Here is an 18,537-nt window from a genome sequence, read left to right on the forward strand (position 1 = left end):
CACATAGCTAAAGCAAAAGGAAAAACTGATAAAGTAAAAGAATTGAACGGAAAATTTCAAAGGGCAGCTCAAGAAGACAAAGTAAAGTATTATAATGACATGTGCAAAGATCTGGACATAGAAAGCCAGCTGGGAAGAACATGTTCTGCATTTGTCAAGCTGAAAGAACCAAAGAAAAAATTCAAGCCTCAAGCTGCCACACTGAAGAATTCTATGGGGAAAATATTAAGCGAGTAAGGAAGCATCAAAAGAACATGGAAGGAATACACAGAGTCAGTATACCAAAAAGAACTGGTTGAGCAGGAACCAATGGTACTGAAGGAAGAAGTCCAAGTTGCACTGAAGGCACCGGCGAAAAACAAGGCTACAGGAATTGACAGAATACCAACTGAGATGTTTCAACAAACAGATTCAGCGCTGGAAGTACTCACTCGTCTATGCCAAGAAATTTGGAAGACAGCTACCTGGCCAACTGACTAGAAGAGATCTATATTTATGCCTATTCCCAAGAAAGGTGATCTCACAGAATTATCACACACAAGTAAAATTTTGCTGAAGATTACTCAAAAGCCACTGCAGCAGTATTTTGACAGGGAACTGCCAGAAATTCAGGCCAGTTTCAGAAGAGGACATGAAACCAGGGATATCACTGCTGATGTCAGATGGATCCTGGCTGAAAGCAGAGAATGCCAGAAAGATGTTTACCTGTGTTTTATTGACTATGCAAAGGCATTCGACTATGTGGATCATAACAAACTATGGATAACATTGTGAAGAATGGGAATTCCAGGACACTTAATTGTGCTCATGAGGAACCTTTACATAGATCAAGAGGCAGTCATCTAACAGAACAAGGGGATACTGAGTGGCTTAAATTGAAGAAAGGCGTGTTGTGAGGGTTTTATCCTTTCACCATACCTATTCAATCCGTATGCTAGGCAAATAATCAGAGAAGCTGGACTATATGAAGAATGTGGCATCAAGATTGGAGGAAGGCTCATTACCAACCTGCATCATGCAGATGACACAATCTTGCTTGCTGAAAGTGAAGAGGACTGGAAGCACTTAGTGATGATGACCAAAGACTACAGTCTTCAGTATGGATTACACCTCAACATCAAGAAAACAAAAATCCTCACAACTGGACCAATTAGCAACATCATAGAAACAGCAGTCAAGAAATCAAAAGATGCAAGGCATTGGGCAAATCTGCTGCAAAAGACCTCCTTAAAGTCTTGAAAAGCAAAGACGTCACCTTGAAGACTTAGGTGCGCCTGACCCAAGCCATGGTGTTTTCAATTGCCTCCTGTGCATGTGAAAGCTGGACAACAAATAGAAAAGACCAAAGAAGAACTGACACCTTTGAACTGTGAAGCTGGAGAAGAATATTGAATATACCATGGGCTGCCAAAAGAACAAACAAATCTGTCCTGCAAGTACAACCAGAATGCTCCTTAGAAGCAAGGATGGCAAGACTACGTCTCACATACTTTGGATAGGTTGTCAGGAGAGATCAGCCCCTGGAGAAGGACATCATGCTTGGTAAAGTAGAGGGTCATCGTAAAAGAGGAAGACCATCAATGAGATGGATTGGCACAGTGGCTGCAACAATGGGACCAACCATAACAATGATTGTGAGGATGGCGCAGGACTGGGCAGTGTTTCGTTCTGTTGTAGATAGGTTTGCTATGAGTCCAAACTGACTCAATGGCACCTAACGACAACAGTAACATGGTGCTTATTCAAAATGGACTCAATGGCAACAGATTTTTTTTATAATGCCTATTTTTGTATATAGTTATAATTATTTACAAAAAAGTTATTGAAATGTTCTAGTTTGCTTTCTTGGTTCTTTTTGCTTTTGTCTTAACCTATAATGTAGTTTGGACATATTTCCAAGTAAGACCATTCAGAGCTTCTAAATATTTTTAACTATATATTATTCTACCTGATGTACCATAAATTCTGTAACCAAATTCCAATCAGTGGTTACAGAATTTTTAAAATATTACAAATAATCCTATTGTGAACATTTTTGAACACATTTTTATTTGCTCACTTGGGAGCATATTTTGCAGAAAAATTCCGATAAGTGAGTACATATCTATAAAACAGGCATTACCATTGCAAAATTGAATTTTACCAATTCATTTTTTTTCCCCCATTCGAATTTGGTTTACTTACAGGCCAAGGAGCCCTTAGTCCCACCCTATCCCCTTCTTAAGCAAAGACTAACAGAGGTAGCACTCCAACACTTCCCAAGATTTTTCGTTGGTATCCGCCCTTACGGATGCTGGCCTGGCAAAGCCCTCCCTGGGGCGGAGGAACAGCCCTAGCCAGGCACCCCCTTCTGCTCCTGCGATGCTCTGGAGGTTCAGGGAATGGGCCTGCTCTCCTGATCATGGGCCAGGGATTCAGAGTCTCCTTCCCTCTCCCTCCCCGCCACCCCCAGCCCAGCTTGGGGCGGCTGGGCAGCCTCAGATCCAGTCGAAAGCAGCCCAAGACTGGCTGGGGCAGAGCTTTTGTCTTCCTGCTTGAGGGAGAGTTCAGGGACGCCTTGGCCTGGCAGGGCCCCTAGAGGAAGATCAGCACCCTATCAGACGTCTATCAGATCTCCCAGCTGAAGAGGTGGTACTTCACCTGCAGGTCCTGAACACCCTCCTTCAGGGGCTTCTTCTCCTCCTCTCTCTTCGCAGCAAGTTCCTGGGCGTGGGACAGGCTGAGGCAAAGCCGCGGAGGACACGCGCGTCACACTTGATCAGGAAGCGGCCGAGGCTACAGCAGGAAGGCCCGGGGCTGGTACCACCTTCCCCGGTGGGCTGGCTGGAGCAGAGCACCTCCGGGTAAGGATGTGGAACCTGGTCACTGAGCTCCACACGGGTGAGGGAGCACAGCTTCGCATTATCAACAACACTGAGTGTTAGGAAACTTTGAAAATTAGTAAAATAGGCAAAAATATGATTTATTTTAATTTGCATTTTTCTGATAATGTGTATCTGGGAATTTGACTGTGCTTCTAATTTGCATTTTCCTTGCTGTGAATGGACTCTTTAGCCTCAAACCGGGTTGTTGATTCTTACAGTCATTTTTGAGGGTTTTAGCTGTATTAGCAAAATTAGCTCTTTTGCTGTCATCTCCCTGTTCGTATTTGTTTTTTGCACACAAATGTTACCAAAATTACTTAGATCCTTAATGGGTTCTAGGCTTTTGTATAATGTTTAAAAATGCCTTCCCCACCTGCGTGTGTGTAAATATTCATTCGGGTCTTCTTTTCTTACTTTTAAGTTTCACATATTCAGATTTAAATTAGTAAGTCGTCTAGGCAACATCTGTGTGTTCGGTGTATATTTCCTGTTTTAATATCAGTTTTCCCTAATAAACAACTGACAGTCCAAGCATGAGCTGTTAAATGTTCCTTCTTTCCGAATTCCCTGATTTAAAATGACTGCTGCAGATGCTACATTTCCTTTTATTCCTGGATCTCTGTCTGTTTAAGTTTTATTGATTTGTCTGGTCCTAAGTCTATGCCATTCTTTAATTCACTATACTTTTCTAATATGTTTTTCTATCTAGCAAAGCCTCCACCTTCTAGTTGTACTTTTATTCCAATCTTCCCCATTCTTCTCAAATGTTTTTTCTTCCACATGAACTAGATAGTCCAGTTACAAAAACAAACAAAGAAAAATTCTGGTAGGATTAGGGTTCACAGATTCTTTTAGAAAGAAATATCTTCAGTTTGAAAAAAAAATGTATTTTTATTGTATTATCATCCACACCTGCTTATATACATTTAACGTGATTTCACACATGTCCCTATGAGTACTTTCCCCTTAGCAGAGTTGTATTTCCTCTTTTTAAATAAGTCTTTCAATTTTGTGTTATTTCTTGACAAATTTAATGGGATATTCTGCTCTCTTTCCAGTTTATGTAAAGAACATCAACTGATTTCTGTAATTTAAGATTAAATACAACAGACCACTTTGCTAAATTCCCTTATTTTTTCTAATCGCTTCTAAATTGTCTCCAGCAGATAATTTGCTGGGAAGTTCACTGGCTGATAGAATTCCTGACATTGTTACACAGTGTGATGGTGAGCATTATTTTCTTTTCCAAATTAAATGGAAATGATACTAGGAATTTCACTATTAAGCATGATGCCAGATAGGTAAGTAGGTAGGTAGGTAGAAGGCTGGACTGATGGACAGGAGTTACCCATTATAACCAAAATACCAAGCCCATTGCCCTGGAGTTGATTCTGACCCATAGCAGCCCTATAGGACAGGGTAGAATTGCCCGTAGGGTTTCCAAGGCTGTAATCTTTTTTTTTTTTTTTTTTTTTTAATCTTTAGGGAAGCAGACTGCCACATCTTTGTCCAGGAGTGCATTTTGGTTAGCAGCCCAGGGCTGAAACACTGCTGACACAGCACCACCACTATCTATTATCACAAAACAAAAAACCCAAACCCGTTGCCACTGAGTGGATTCTGACTCACAGCAACCCTACAGAACTGAGTTGAACTGCACCCTGGGGTTTCCAAGGTGCAGCCTGTGTATTTGAACTGCCGACCTTTTGGTTAGCAGCCACGGTAGCTCTTAATCACTGCGCTACCAGGAGCACGCGATTTCAAGTAGTGAATCTATATCCTGCTAAATAGGCGGAAACCAACCTTAGTGCATATTATCTTCCTTTGTACTTGTTTTGGTGGCACCTATTTTAAATATGTGATATAAAATTATAAGTTGAACTCAACTTGTGAAAGTAAACATGTCTGGGATATTAATGAAAGAAAAATCTACATCGTTAAATATAAAGGTTATTTTATTTTACAGCAGCAATGCAACAAAACCCCAAATTTCACGTCTCCAGTTTGCCAATTAATCATATCGCCCCGTCCCCCTTAACGGCTGTAACGCAGTTATTGTAAAGCTGTGTTTTACCTGTGACTTGCTCTGCAGAGTTCCGGGGAGCTGCACAGAGAAAGTGCCTGTGAGGCACAGGCGGAGCCACGTCAGGCGGGACCTGTCAGGACGAGTATGGCAGAGGGGTCTCTAGCCTCGTGCAGAGGGTGCCCCAGCGCCCTGGGCCATCTGCACAGAGAAGACCCTAGAAAAGGGGCCGGGCAAGCGGGTAGAGGCAGCCACCTCGCCGGGAGGCAGAGTACGTCCCCAGCCGCAAGTCTTCATCCCAGGCCGCCGCTGGGAACGTTAAGGGGCCAATCCTTTGGCAGCTTGTCCACCACTAACCGGGTTGGAAACAGCTCCCTCCAAACCCTGCAGTGTCTCCACTGCGCACGCGCGCCGAGCGCCCCGAAACTTCTGCAACCACCTGAGGATACGCCAGGGAGCGGGGACTGCAGGCCACGACGCCGGCGACCCTCGCGGCTCCGGCTCCGCGGCCTCAGCTCCTTCCGGCGCCCCCAGACCCACTGCCTCGGCGCCCGTGCAACCCGGGCCCCTCACCGCCACCCCTAGTCCGCGGGACACGGCGACGCCAGGCCTGGGGTCTAATTCTACCCGCGGAGAAAAGCGAAAAGAGGAGACGGGGCAGGGGAGGAAGAAGAGAAAGATTTTCACATTAAGAACAAAACAAGAAGGTGAAGGGGTGCAGAGGGGCGGGGATCAGGGGTGCGATACCTGCTCGCTCAGACACTCGCCCCAGGGCGCTTGCTACCGCTCAGGCCTCGGACCCGCCCAGGCTGCGCTTGGAAATCGGCAAGCCTGCGGGTGGGTTGTCCAGGAAGGGGTGGGACACCGCTGTAGGCGGCTTAAAAATAAAGATTAAAAAAAGGTGGTGATGGCGGGGCGGGGCGAGGGGGCATAAAAAAACAAAACGCGTCAGGGCTCTAGTATGAGGTAAAAGGAAAAGGTAAGAGCAAGTCCATGCTTCCCTCTAATGAGGACAGGCATGTTCTGCCTGTGAGAAAGAACTTTGCTAAAAGAGGGATTGCTTAACAGGGAAGAAAAAAAAAAGAAAGAAAGAAACCACTCTTTCACAAGATCCTTTTTAATTTGCGTTTGCTCCCAGCCCCAGACCCTTGGCAATTGGCCTTGAACAGAATTGGCCTTGGCAATGCAATGCTGGCTGCAAACACTGTGGCGCAGGGCCCAGGCATTCCGTTTTCTTTTCCACAGTGTTGGAGGCCAATTTGATCTTGGAGTGGGCAAGGACAGAATGCCAAGAAAGACAGGAGGGAGAGCGAGGTTGCCTATGTTTTCTGACACAGAAAGAAAAATGCAGTGCCTTAATTACCATTGGTAGGCACAATTAACTTCTTTCAAACTAATGAGATTCACATCTGTGGTGGTTCATGGGGAAAAGCACAAAACCCTGTCCGGCAGTGGGAGAACCCAAATGTCCCCTGACTTTATAAATAAGTCGAAGTGCACTGAAGTAAATTAGTTTAAGCTCTGAGGAAAACTTGGCTGTGTTCTACTATGGGAGATGTTTGGATAGGGGGAAGCATATGGGAGTGAAGTTCTGGAATTTTCCATGTCCATGCTGTTTGTCAGTATGTGTGTGAGAATGAATTTTAAAACTTCATGTTGCATTTCTCAGTAGAGATTGCACAAGACATTTTTCAAATACAGAAATAGTGGTGTATTAAAAGCATAAAACAAAGAAAACCAAAAAACCAAACCTATTGCCATCAAGTGGATTCCAACTCATGGCCACCCTATAGGACAGAGTAGAACTGCCCCATAGGGTTTCCAAAGAGTGGCTGGTGGATTCAAACTGCCGACCCTTTGGTTAGCAACCAAGCTCTTAACCACTGTGCCACCAGGGCTCCAAAACAAAGAAACAGGAGCCAAGCTACAGAACATATAATAATATTTGCTTTGTTTAAATTCATGAGAGGGTTGTGGCGCAGTGAATTACTTAATATGGTCCTCCTAGCCATAGTCTTTGTGACTCCCACACAGTGATTGGTTGGGACCATGCATATAAAGTGTAAGGAACCCCCAAGATGGTGTGGTGGTTGGTGTTGTGCATTGGCTTGGCTAGACTATGATTCCCAGTGTTGTGTGGCTGTCCTCTGTTTTGTGATCTGATGTAATTATCTTTCATTTTATGTGCTGTAAATCCTAACCTCTAAATGTTAATGAGGCAGGATTAGTGTGGGGTGGATCTTGAGTCATAGCCTTGCAGGAAAGCATGACTCAAGTCCAACCCTTACTCAAGCCATGCTCTTCGCTGGGCTGAGGCCTACATCCAGTGTATATATGTGGGTGCTCTGGCCGGGCTTTCTCTCCCCATCTGGATCCTGTGTCTGGCTTGTCATTGTCTGATCTCCACTTCTTGGGACTTGCGCCAGCAGCCTGCCATCTGACTTGCTGATTCTGGATTAACCAGCTTCCATAGCACTGCAGGCCAGCAACTGATCATCTGACCTGATTCTCCAGCTTCCACAGCCTTGTGAGCCAACAACCTGTCATCTGGCCTGCCAGTTTGAGTTCATCGGCCCCTGTGGCCATGTGAGTCAGGAAAAGCCTACGCCTGACCCATGGATTTGGGACTGGCCAGCCACCACAGCCACAGAAGCCATTTCCTTGATATGATTTTAAGAGTTTTGTGAGAAGATGCAGTGAATTACGGAGCCCAAAGACCAGAGGGAGGGCACTGAGGGGAGAAGGAGTAGTTGATGTTGGAGATGATGGAGTAATACAGCAATTTGGAAAAGTTGGGCATTTGGGACATCGTTAACCTCTGCCTCACAGGAACCAGGTCTGTGCTGATCCTTATAAAATATTCACTTAGGGGACAAGACGTTGAGCTTATGAATGCAATCATCCACAACAGCCACATGAAAGTAGCCAAAAATTCAAGAGCAATACATGCCTTTTGAAAGGTATTGCTTTGGGGATAAGCAAATATGCTTTATGCCCCATATCACAACTTTGAATGGAAAAGCAGCAATTCAAATCCAGATCTAAAATTCCTTGTGATGTTCCAATTGCAATACTTTAGGAGATGACAAATTCACTACTTTTTGTACTATGCAATTTTTTTTTATTATTGTTATAACCAAAAGGTCAGCAGCCCAAATCCACTAGCTGCTCCTTGGACGCCTTATGGGGCAGTTCTACTCTGTCCTATGTGGTCGCTATGAGTCAGAATCTACACTCAATGGCAATTGGTTTGGTTTTTGGGGGGTTTGTGTGTGTGTGTGTGTGTGTATAAAACACATTTCGAAGAACAGGGATTCCAAAACACTTAATTGTTCTCATGTCGAACCTGTACATAGATCAAGAGGCAGTCATTCGAACAGAACAAGGCAATACTGCATGGTTTAAAGTCAGAAAAAGTGTGCATCAGGGTTGTATCCTTTCACCATACCTATGTGATGTGTATGCTGAGCAAATAATCCGAGAAGTTGAACTATATGAAGAAGAACAGGGCATCAGGATTGGAGGAAGACTCATTAACAACCTGCGTTGTGCAGATGACACAACCTTGCTTGCTGAAAGTGAAGAAGATTTGAGGCAGTTACTGATGAAGATCAAAGACCTTCAGTATGGATTATACCTCAACATAAAAAAAACAAAAATCCTCACAACTGGACTAATAAGCAACATCATGATAAATGGAGAAAAGATTGAAGTTGTCAAGGATTTCATTTTACTTGGATTCACAATCAGTGCCCATGGAAGCTACCATCGAGAAATGAAAGGACGCATTGCATTGGGCAAATCTGCTGTAAAAGATCTCTTTAAAGTGTCAAGAAGCAAAGACGTCGCCTTGATGACTAAGGTGCACCTGACCCAAGCCACGGTGTTTTCAGTTGCCTCATATCCATACGAAATCTGAACAATGAATCAAGAAGACAGAAAAAGAATTGACACCTCTGAATTATGGGGTAGGGGAAGAATATCACATATACCATGGACTGCCAAAAGAAGGAACCAATATAAGGCAAATTTTCCCCAATTTTCAGTGCTAATCCTCCATGCTGCCCTCGGAATTTTTGGAGTTAAAACACTCCACATCTTCCACAATGTTCATATATTTTTGACCTAGACCAAGATGATAGGATTGCCTTCTGACCAAACAGTGTTAGAAAAGTGTTTGGACAATGGGGAGCATTTCTGTACGTGTGCAGCATTAGATATGCACAGGATGCCACCAACAGTGTCTTTCAGGGTAAAGTTTTCCATTATCAGATTCCTCCTCATGGATGGACTTGGCGCAAATGCTGTTATGATGTGCAAAGGGACTTCTCTGGCACATTACAAAGGAAAACTGAGCAAAGGCAGGAACCTTGATAACCAAATTGTTTCTCTCTAGTCCACCTATGGAAGCCCTGGTGGCACAGTGGTTAAGTGCTGCAGCTGCTAACCAAGAAGCCAGCAGTTCAAATCCGCCAGGCACTCCTTGGAAACTCTATGGGGCAGTTCTACTCTGTCCTCTCGGGTCGCTATGAGTTGAAATCAACTCGACGGCAGTGGGTTTGGTTTTTTTTTTTTTTGGTTTAGTCCACCTATAATGGAAGATTTCTGCTATCTTTACAACTTTGTCTGATGACTTAGGGTTAATTTAGGGAGATCTTGCCCAGGAACTCATTTAATTAATGGCAATTTGGAAGCACAATCTGGATAGCCATGTTTGGGAGAACCAGCTCCTTAAAGCTACAGGTATGGTGTCTGCATGGACAACTAATTTTGTATCTTAGAAACAGGCATTCACATTGTGCTTGTATAATTTCATCTTCATTAGGCCAATTTAACTTTTCAGCCTTGTGGCCAAGATGTGATGTCACCTATTAAGGTTATTTTAAATCTGTATTCTAGCTAACCCATCGTATTAACTTTTTTCTTGATTTTGTCGTGTGAAATTTGATAATCCTGCTTTATTTACGTCTACATTCATGTCAGTGATATACATGTTGGGCCAAATAAAAAGTCCAAATACATCACTACTACCGACTAACCTCCATGATGATTGGAATTCAATCATCAATACTTTCTGTAATTGTTCAAGAGCTGAAAATCCACCTAGACTATCCTGTTATATAATCCACATTTTTCTTTCTTGCCCACAGTAATGAAAATGGTAATTTCTGTTAAATCTGTGTTAAAAACAATGTTCATGATTGTGTTCCCCAGATTTATCTACTGTATCAGTCAGGAAAGGAAAACATGTACATTTTATGAGATTTCATATTGGAAAACACATAATTGTTAAGGTTATTCACCACTCCTTCTGCCAAACACTCACATAGTATTATTTTTAAAATTAAATCACACTTCCCTGAGATTGACCCTGGTGGGCATGGGTGTGTGCCTGCATATGTCTCATTTCTACAAGTCCATATTGTTTTGGGGACACAGTTTGCCTTTTTCTGTTTTCCTGGATCCCTTCCCATTCTGTGATGTTGAAAAGGTAACCAACGGTAGTTTTGAAAAGATATTTTAATGTTATTTTTTGCCATGGTCGTAATTTACTTTTATAACTTGAACTTATTTATACTATCTGGATCAAATTGTCTTTGATACTTGGAATGGAAACTGAGTTATAACTCCAAGACCATGAGAATAAAGAATGTAAAAGAGTGACTAAACTATTTAGGGAGCACATGAAACTCCAATCAAAATGATTTAAATATAACATCAAGGAGGAAGAAATAGACATGAGATTTAAAAAAAAAAAGGGGGGAGGCCTTAAAGTATTCTGGAAGGAATATTACATTTAAAAAAGATGATGGGTGAAATGTTATGGAAAAAAATCCTCACAGGACAGAGTAGAACTCTTCCACAGGGTTTCCAAGGAGCAGCTGGTGGATTCAAACTGCCAACCTTTTGGTTAGCAGACGTACCACTTAACCACTGCACCACCAAGGCTCCCATGTATGTGTATGTGTATGTTTATATGTGTGTGTGTGTCCTCATATATGTTGTACACATATATATGGATATATACAACATCTATGTATGTATGCATACAATAGAAATGCTTATATATGATTATATGAGCTTGAAGAAAAAAATGGAAGGCTCGAACAGTGGCCTAACTGGGATGTGGCAGGAATAAAGAGGGAAGGAATGAGAAAACTGTGACTTAGGTTAACCTAACTTGACCAGTTCCTCACTGGTTGTAAGCAGTGGTACTGAAATCTGAAACAAAGTCTGTCTTGAATCAAAGGGCTATTTTCCTATTCTTGGTTCTGAATGTTATAGTACTCGATTCAGTGTAGAAAGGGAGATTATAATAATCCTGAAACAAAAGTGTGTTCTGTTCCTTGCAATTTATTTTTATTACCTTTCATTCTTTTTCCTTTCACCAAACACAGTTCCAAATTCATTGCCCTCAAGTCGATTCAGACACATAGCGACCCTACAGGACAGAGTAGAACTGTCCCATAAGGTTTCCAAGGCTGTAAATCTTTACAGAAGCAGACTGCCACGTCTTTCTCCTGTGAAGCCAGTGGCTGGTGGGCTCAAACCACCGACCTTTCAGTTCACAGCTGAGCACTTAACCACTGCACCACCAAAACGCCTTTTCTTTTTCATAGAAAATTTTAAGTAACTTTTCTGTCCACTCTTTGAGATATGTTTACATGCTAATTATTAACTTTTTATTTAACAGTGTTTCAACTTGGGTCAGCTTCAGACTTATTGATGCTTGTGTTGTTTATGTGTGGTGCAACGAATTACTTAATATGGCCCTTCTGTGGTGGCGTAGTGTTTAAGTGCTATGGCTGCTAACCAAGAGGTCAGCAGTTCAAATCCACCAGGTGCTCCTTGGAAACTCTATGGGGCAGTTCTCTGTTCTATAGGGTCGCTATGAGTCGGAATCCACTCGATGGCAGTGGGTTTTTTGGGTTATTCATATTTTTGTAACTCCCAACAAGTGACTGGGTGGGGATATGCAAATTAGGTGCTTGTGGCCTAACAAGGGAATTGGATAGCTTGCTAATAATATAAATAGGGTGCATGTCACCCTTGTGGTGGCAGGACCATGCAAATAAGCTGTGCGGAACCCTAACAAGGAGATTGGTCAGTTTTGCTATCCCACTAGACTTAAAAGCAGACACGGAGAGAGAGAGAGGAGCTGTAACATGGAAGACAGCAAGAGAGCAGCAGCAGCAAGAGCGATAGCAGCCAACAAGGCAGGAACTAGGAGACCGCCAGGAGACAGCCGTGGTGGGATTCACTGACCCATGGAGCTAAGAGTTGTAACACTTGCCCGAGAAGGCCCTCAGTAGGCACCAATGGCAGAGGGTTAGAAAAAGCTGTCCTGATCAAGGAACTCCATCCTGAGTTGTTCCTGTCCCAAGTTGATCCCAATCCGGAGCTGTACCTGGTTACTTCCCTAATAAACCACTTAACTATAAGTATGGTCTATGAGTTCTGGGAGACGTCGCAGTGAATTATTGAACCCAAAGAGGATGGGGGAGTGGTTGATGCCAGAGATGATGGAGTGGTTCAGCAGTTAGGAAAAACTGGGTGTTAGGGACATATTTAACCAGCTTTGTTTTGATCCTTATAAAAGAAATTCTTCATTTATTATGATATATATTAAATGTTTTAAATTAAACTTATACTTTCTTTAAAAGCTCAGTACTGAAATGAATTTCTATGTACATGTATCTTTTATCAACTGTGTGGATATATTTGTAGAATAGGCTTATGGTAGCGGAATGAAATACAGCTATATTGGTTTATAATTTAATTCATCATTCATTCATTCATTCATTCATCTATGCACACAATTAACCAGTCGCTGTTGAGTCAATTCCAACTCATGGTTACTCTATCTGTTTCCGTGTAGATCTATGCTCCATAGGGTTTTCAATAGCTGATTTTTCAGAAGCAGATTCCAGGCCTTTCTTCCAATGTTCTTCAGGGTGGATTTGAACCACCAACCTTTAGGTTAGTAGCCAAGTGCTTAACCATATCCACCACCCAGGAACTTCATACACAATAAACCTGTTGCTGTCGAGTTGATTCCAACTCATAGTGACCCTGCAGGACAGAGAAGAACTGTCCCATAGGGTTCCCAAGGAGTGGCTGGTGGATTTGAACTGCCAACCTTTTGGGCAGAGCCAAGCTCTTAACCGCTGCACCACCAGGGCTCCATACCTCTACTAGCTTTCAGAAATGAAGGCACCCCAAAAATTACCCAGGGCAAACTAAAATGTTGGCATTTCTTCAAAGTAATGAGTTTCAAGTATTTCTCGGCACTCTTTAGGGACCATGGGTAGAAATTGATTTTAAATCACTTACTATCTTATTTTCTGAACTATTTTGTAAAAGAAAATCTAGCCTGAAGAAACTTGTCAAAACATTTTTCAATTTTTCATAATTTTTATTCTTTTATTTTCTTCTTTAATTTCTTGAACCAGAAAATTTTCTTTGGAATCATATTAGAAAAAACATACAGTTTGGATAGTTTAAAACTTGGATAGCATAGTCAATCACTTATTCTTCTTATTTGGTTCTGATATTTCAACTAGACCATAACCGCATTTAAAAAAAAAAAAAAGTTATCAGGAATATGTCTGCAAAAGCAAATACTGGTGTATTTCACTGTTTTTGTTGTTGGGTGTGCTTGAGTAGATTCTCAACTAATAGTAGAACTGCCCTGCAGGGTTTTCTTGGTGGTAGTTTTTTTTAGTCTTTAAGGAAGCAGGTCACTAGGTCTTTCATGTACAGCCACCAGGTAGGTTTAAAGTGCCAACCTTTTGGTTAGCAGCTGAGCTCTTAACAGTTGGGCCACCAGGGCTCCTTTGTATTTCATTACAAGGTGTGATCTACATTTTCACCACTTTGTAACGCATTTCATGGACCCCTTCCGTTTAGATTCCAACACTTCTTTTAGGTTTCTCCAAGCAGCTACTTCCTGGTAGTCCCATCCTAGTCTTGTTTCATTCACCTGTAGAGCAAACTGTCAGCATAGACATTCTCCAAATGGTATTTCATTCTACAGACTGCTTTTGTTATTATGCTGTATATAGTTAGATTTTAAATTGGGTCTGAATATGTGCTATTTTATACTCAATATATATTCTACTTTGTTACAGATCGAGTTGAGTCTTCCAAATATATGAAAAAGTCCTAACCCTGATACCTATGAATATGACCTGCTTGGAAATAGGTCTTTGAAGATGTTATTGGGTAGGCTGATGTGAGGTCGTACCGGAGTAGGGTGGGTCTCAATCCTGTATGACTGGTGTCCTTACAAAAGAGAAGATACACAGAGACAGGGAGACAGAGGAAGGATTCCACGTGATACTGCAGCTGCAAGTCAAAAAATACCTGGAACTACCAGAAGCTGGGAGAGAAGCTCCATATAGTATAGATTCTCTCTCAAAGCCTCAGAAGGAACCAGAATAGCCAAACACCCTGCTTCGGAATTCCAGACTGCTGAACTGGGAGGCAACAATTTCCTTATAAGTGACCCAGTTTGTGGTATTTCTTGGCAGCCCTAGGAAACTAATGTTTATTTTTGTGTGCCATCGAGTAGATGCCTACTCAGAGCGACCCTATATGACAGAACAGAACTGCCCCACAGGGTTTCCTAGGCTGTAATCTTTATGGGGAAACTAATACACACATATATACGTTCAGTAATGTTATCATTACATGTAGTAGGGAACATGATGCAATTAAAAATTTGGCAATAGCTTCAATTAAGTAGGCAGGGCGTTTTGCAATAAGGAAGAATCTAGAACTAGAAAACGAACAAAGTCGTAAAAGGTTCAGAGCTGAATGTATACAGCTAAGAATATCAGCCAGTGTTCATAACCAGGGAAATTAACACATTCAGCCTTTACAGCTCAAATGGAACAAAGAAGCTGGAAGCACATCAAAGCACTATTCTACTGTTACTTTACCCAACAGATATATTCAAAGTGGATCCTCTGAATCATATGTTTGGCTTTTGCGGGCATCAAAATAAGGGATGAATAGTAAAAAAAGTGCTTTCATTTGAAAGACAGCACTTAACAAAATTGGTTTTCCAATCTGTGAAATCAAAGCAAAACAAACATGATTCAGAAGCATGTGATCCGTGCATTATGCATGTCAAGATCTGGATAAAAAACACCGTGGGATTGGTCCGCAGTTGCCGTTCTCTTTATAACTCTAGTGATGCAGTTATTACTGCCTCCCCCTGCTCCCACATACCACAACCTTCTTCCCACCGAATCCTACCATTCCCAAAGGCTTTCACTATCTCTGTCAGGTTGCAGTTCCATTACTTTCTCTACTATCACCTCTCCAACCTCCACCAAGCTGCAGAGAATGGGTAAATAGATCACAACTACAAACCAAAAGAATCCCTTGTCCTGTGAAAGAAAAACACGAAAGAAATGTGGTTATCATTGCCCTCCATTTCTCAAGAGCATCCAGGTCTTGCCACACTTTGGTTCTGGGAGGCAGGGTAGCCTGAACGACGCTGAAGCTCTCCAGCAGCATATCGTTTTTAAGTGACCTCAGGGCCCATAGCAACGTTCTAGGTGCTTAGATAGCATTCTGACAGGAAACTGAATCTCTTCCTTAAGGATCTTGGAAAAAGGTAAGAGTAATGCAGTTCATAAAAATGTAAACGTGGAACTTAATTTCATGAAATTAAGTCCCAATTCAGTTGGTCCATTCACATGTTCATTAGAGGGTATGAAAGAGGTATGGTGTGGGTGGGATATGATTTTAGAGTGGAAGGGAGATAATATATACCTATACTGGACAAAGAATGGAGAATGCCTGGTACATGAGAAGCAGGCTGAACAATGCCATGGGATAGGAGCACTACAGCTTTATAAAGGTAGAACACCAGACCTCATGACATTCAACTGAGGATGGAGTAAACCTGTCAGACTGACCAAGAGGCAAAAACAGGGGCAGAAGGACTTAGTGGAAAGACTGTCCAATTGGACTCCAGAAAGTCTACTGGCCCTTTCAGTATCTTGGAATACATTTGAGCAAAGCCCAAACACAGCACATGAGACATATCTGGCACTAGATTATTTACAAAATAAAGGAACGAATCTAAGTAGGAAGCAAGGAGGAGAAATCTTACCTAAAATGTTAAGGGTACTTTGCTTGGGGAAGAGTTTGCTAAATGTACGCAACCAAGTTATATTCATCCAAACTACAGGTTTTCCAAACTAAAAAGAACAGAAAGTGAATGGCCGCATTTAAAACTCTTTTTCTTTCTTGGTTTAAACTTCAGTTAATGCCTTGGTCATCAAAAGGTTTTTTTATTATTATTATTACAGTAAAATTGTGACAGTATATATTTAAAAAACTGAAAACAGAACGTGGAGATTTAAGATCCAGTTTGACCTTGCACAAACCATTGAACCTCTTTTCTTATTGATTACTGGCACAATAAAGCCAACCGTCCTATTTCAAAGAATCATTGTAAGGATTAAATGAGATAAGGCTGCAATTTCTATGAGGACAGCTTTTCTACTTCTGTTATTTCCAGAGACTAGTACCATTGTGGCACAACTGGCAATTTGTGACTATTTGCTAAATATTTCACACTTGAATAGCTACTAGAACATTTTTTTTTTTTTAGTAACACTGGAAACAACACTTCTCTTTTGTGTCTTTCCAGTCAGCTGCTTTGATTAATTCTTTGCTTTACTTGTTCAGATTACCTGGCTATCATTTCTAAGTCATAGAATCCACAGTTTCTGCCAAATTTTAGAAAACAACACGTTTCCCCAGTGAGAGAGCACAATAAAACCTGCCTTGTCTATGAACTTTGGATAAGTTACTCTCCAAGGCTGTTTGGAAATAGTGTAGCTGCCCACCTTAAAAAAAAAAAATACAGAAAGAAACAATTGTCCACTGTCTAGCAATATGTTCTCTATCTTTTGGAAAATGAACAAATGCAAGATTTGTAGAAACCCATAAAGTTTCAGAGACGTTAAAATGGCACCAAAAGAGAAATTTCAGCTCATGAAAGAGCAAGATGGAGTTAAGAGAGAAGGAGCCAGGAAGTGTCTGTCAAGAAACTGGAGCATGTGCCAGAAGGAAAATGAAAGTGATGAGTGAAAGGCTTATCAAAGAATAAGGAAAAAAAAAACTCATGAATTCCTGGTGTCCACTTTCCTACAGAGGAGACTTACATATTTCCCACTCAAAGCAGAGATAGAGATGCCAAAAACATCACTTTCATGAACACCTGGGAAAACTGACTGTATTCAGGAAGCAACTGTCGACAGTGATCTCTGGAGGAAGGAGTGTGGGGAAAACTGTAGCATCCTTTAGTCAGTGTTGGAAAGGAGAAGAAAACAGTTGTGGGGAGATCCTCCAATTCTTATCTGGGAAGAAATGATAGTGGAGACAGGTGCTCTGAGAGAAAAAACTATGTTAAAAACAGAAAAGTATCCACTAGGCAATGATGACACAAAGATGGAAGATTAAAGGAAAAATTGGAAATTTAGGAGCCCAAGCTAGATTCAGAAAAGGAGTTGGAACAAGGGATATCATTGCTGATGTCAGATGGGTCTTGGCTAAAAACAGAGAATACCAAAAAATATTTACCTGTGTTTTACTGACTACAGAAAGGCATTCAGCTGTGTGGATCACAACAAATTATGGATAACATTGCAAAATGGGAATTCCAGAACCCTTAATTGTGCTCATGTGGAACCTGTACATAGACCAAGAGGCAGTCGTTCGAACAGAACAAGGGGATACTACATGGTTTAAAGACAGGAAGGGTGTGTGTCAGGGTTGTATCCTTTTACCATACTTACTCTGTATGCTGAGCAGATAATCTGAGAAGCTGGACTATGTGAAGAAAAAGGCATCAAGAGTGGAGGAAGACTCATTAACCACTTGTGATATGCAGATGACACAACCTTGCTTGCTGAAAGTGAAGTGGACTTGATGGCAAAGGACTGGGCACTGTTCTGTTCTGGTGTACATAGGGTTGCTGAGTCAGAACCGACTCAGTAGCACCTAACAACTACAACAACAAATATCCATAAGGTATTTCAAATGGTCACCATCCTGTATACAGTCAAAATGTAGCCAAATGTATGTAACCACAATATAATTGTAACCATATTAGTCCCCTGTTCTAAATCCTTCAGTGCCTCCCTGACACATGCAGAATAAAACTCAACCTCTTTGGATAGCATACATGACCCCTCTGCCCCTCTGCCTCTCTGCCTCTTCCTCTTCCATTACTTAATAGAACTGTGCCTCGCCAGAACCCAACTGCTTCCAAGCTTCCATATTCCATGCTATTTTTCACATCTGTTCCTTTGTTCATGTCATCTCCTCCTTCTGGAATACTCTTCAATTCCAAACTCTATCCTTGCCCTTTACCTATTTACCTGGGTAACTCCTTGTCTTAGGGTTCTCTAGAGAAACACCAGTGATATAGATAAATGGATGGATGGATGGATGGACGGACAGATAGAGAGAGAAAGAGAGAGAGATCCTTAGGTTCACAATGAGATAAGTGAAGAGTAGCAGTGTTCTGGCAAAATGTCTATTTATAGTCTGAAGGCAGAACAGACCCAACATAAGCTTCCTTTTCGCTCTTAAGGCCTTCAACTGATTGAGGCCAGACCAAAT

The 18,537-nt window shown here is 41.7% G+C and overlaps 1 protein-coding gene across 7 annotated transcripts in view; it reads right to left on the bottom strand.

Annotated features, from left to right (window-relative positions):
• Window positions 1-5,754, bottom strand: part of PLSCR4 (phospholipid scramblase 4) — a 76,698-nt gene extending 70,944 nt beyond the window's left edge. For 3 of the 7 annotated variants that reach the window (XM_064275570.1, XM_023555443.2, XM_064275569.1), the window contains exons 1-3: window positions 5,635-5,754; window positions 4,939-5,020; window positions 2,641-2,894 (exon numbers count right to left, since the gene is read on the bottom strand). The gene's annotated coding sequence lies outside the window, so the exon portion shown is untranslated. The other 4 variants (XM_023555445.2, XM_003416217.4, XM_023555442.2 and 1 more) reach the window with 4 other exon arrangements.
• Window positions 5,755-18,537: the final 12,783 nt, after the last annotated feature.

This window comes from Loxodonta africana, chromosome 23 (assembly GCF_030014295.1).
Source record: "Loxodonta africana isolate mLoxAfr1 chromosome 23, mLoxAfr1.hap2, whole genome shotgun sequence".
NCBI classification, from domain to species: Eukaryota; Metazoa; Chordata; class Mammalia; order Proboscidea; family Elephantidae; genus Loxodonta; species Loxodonta africana.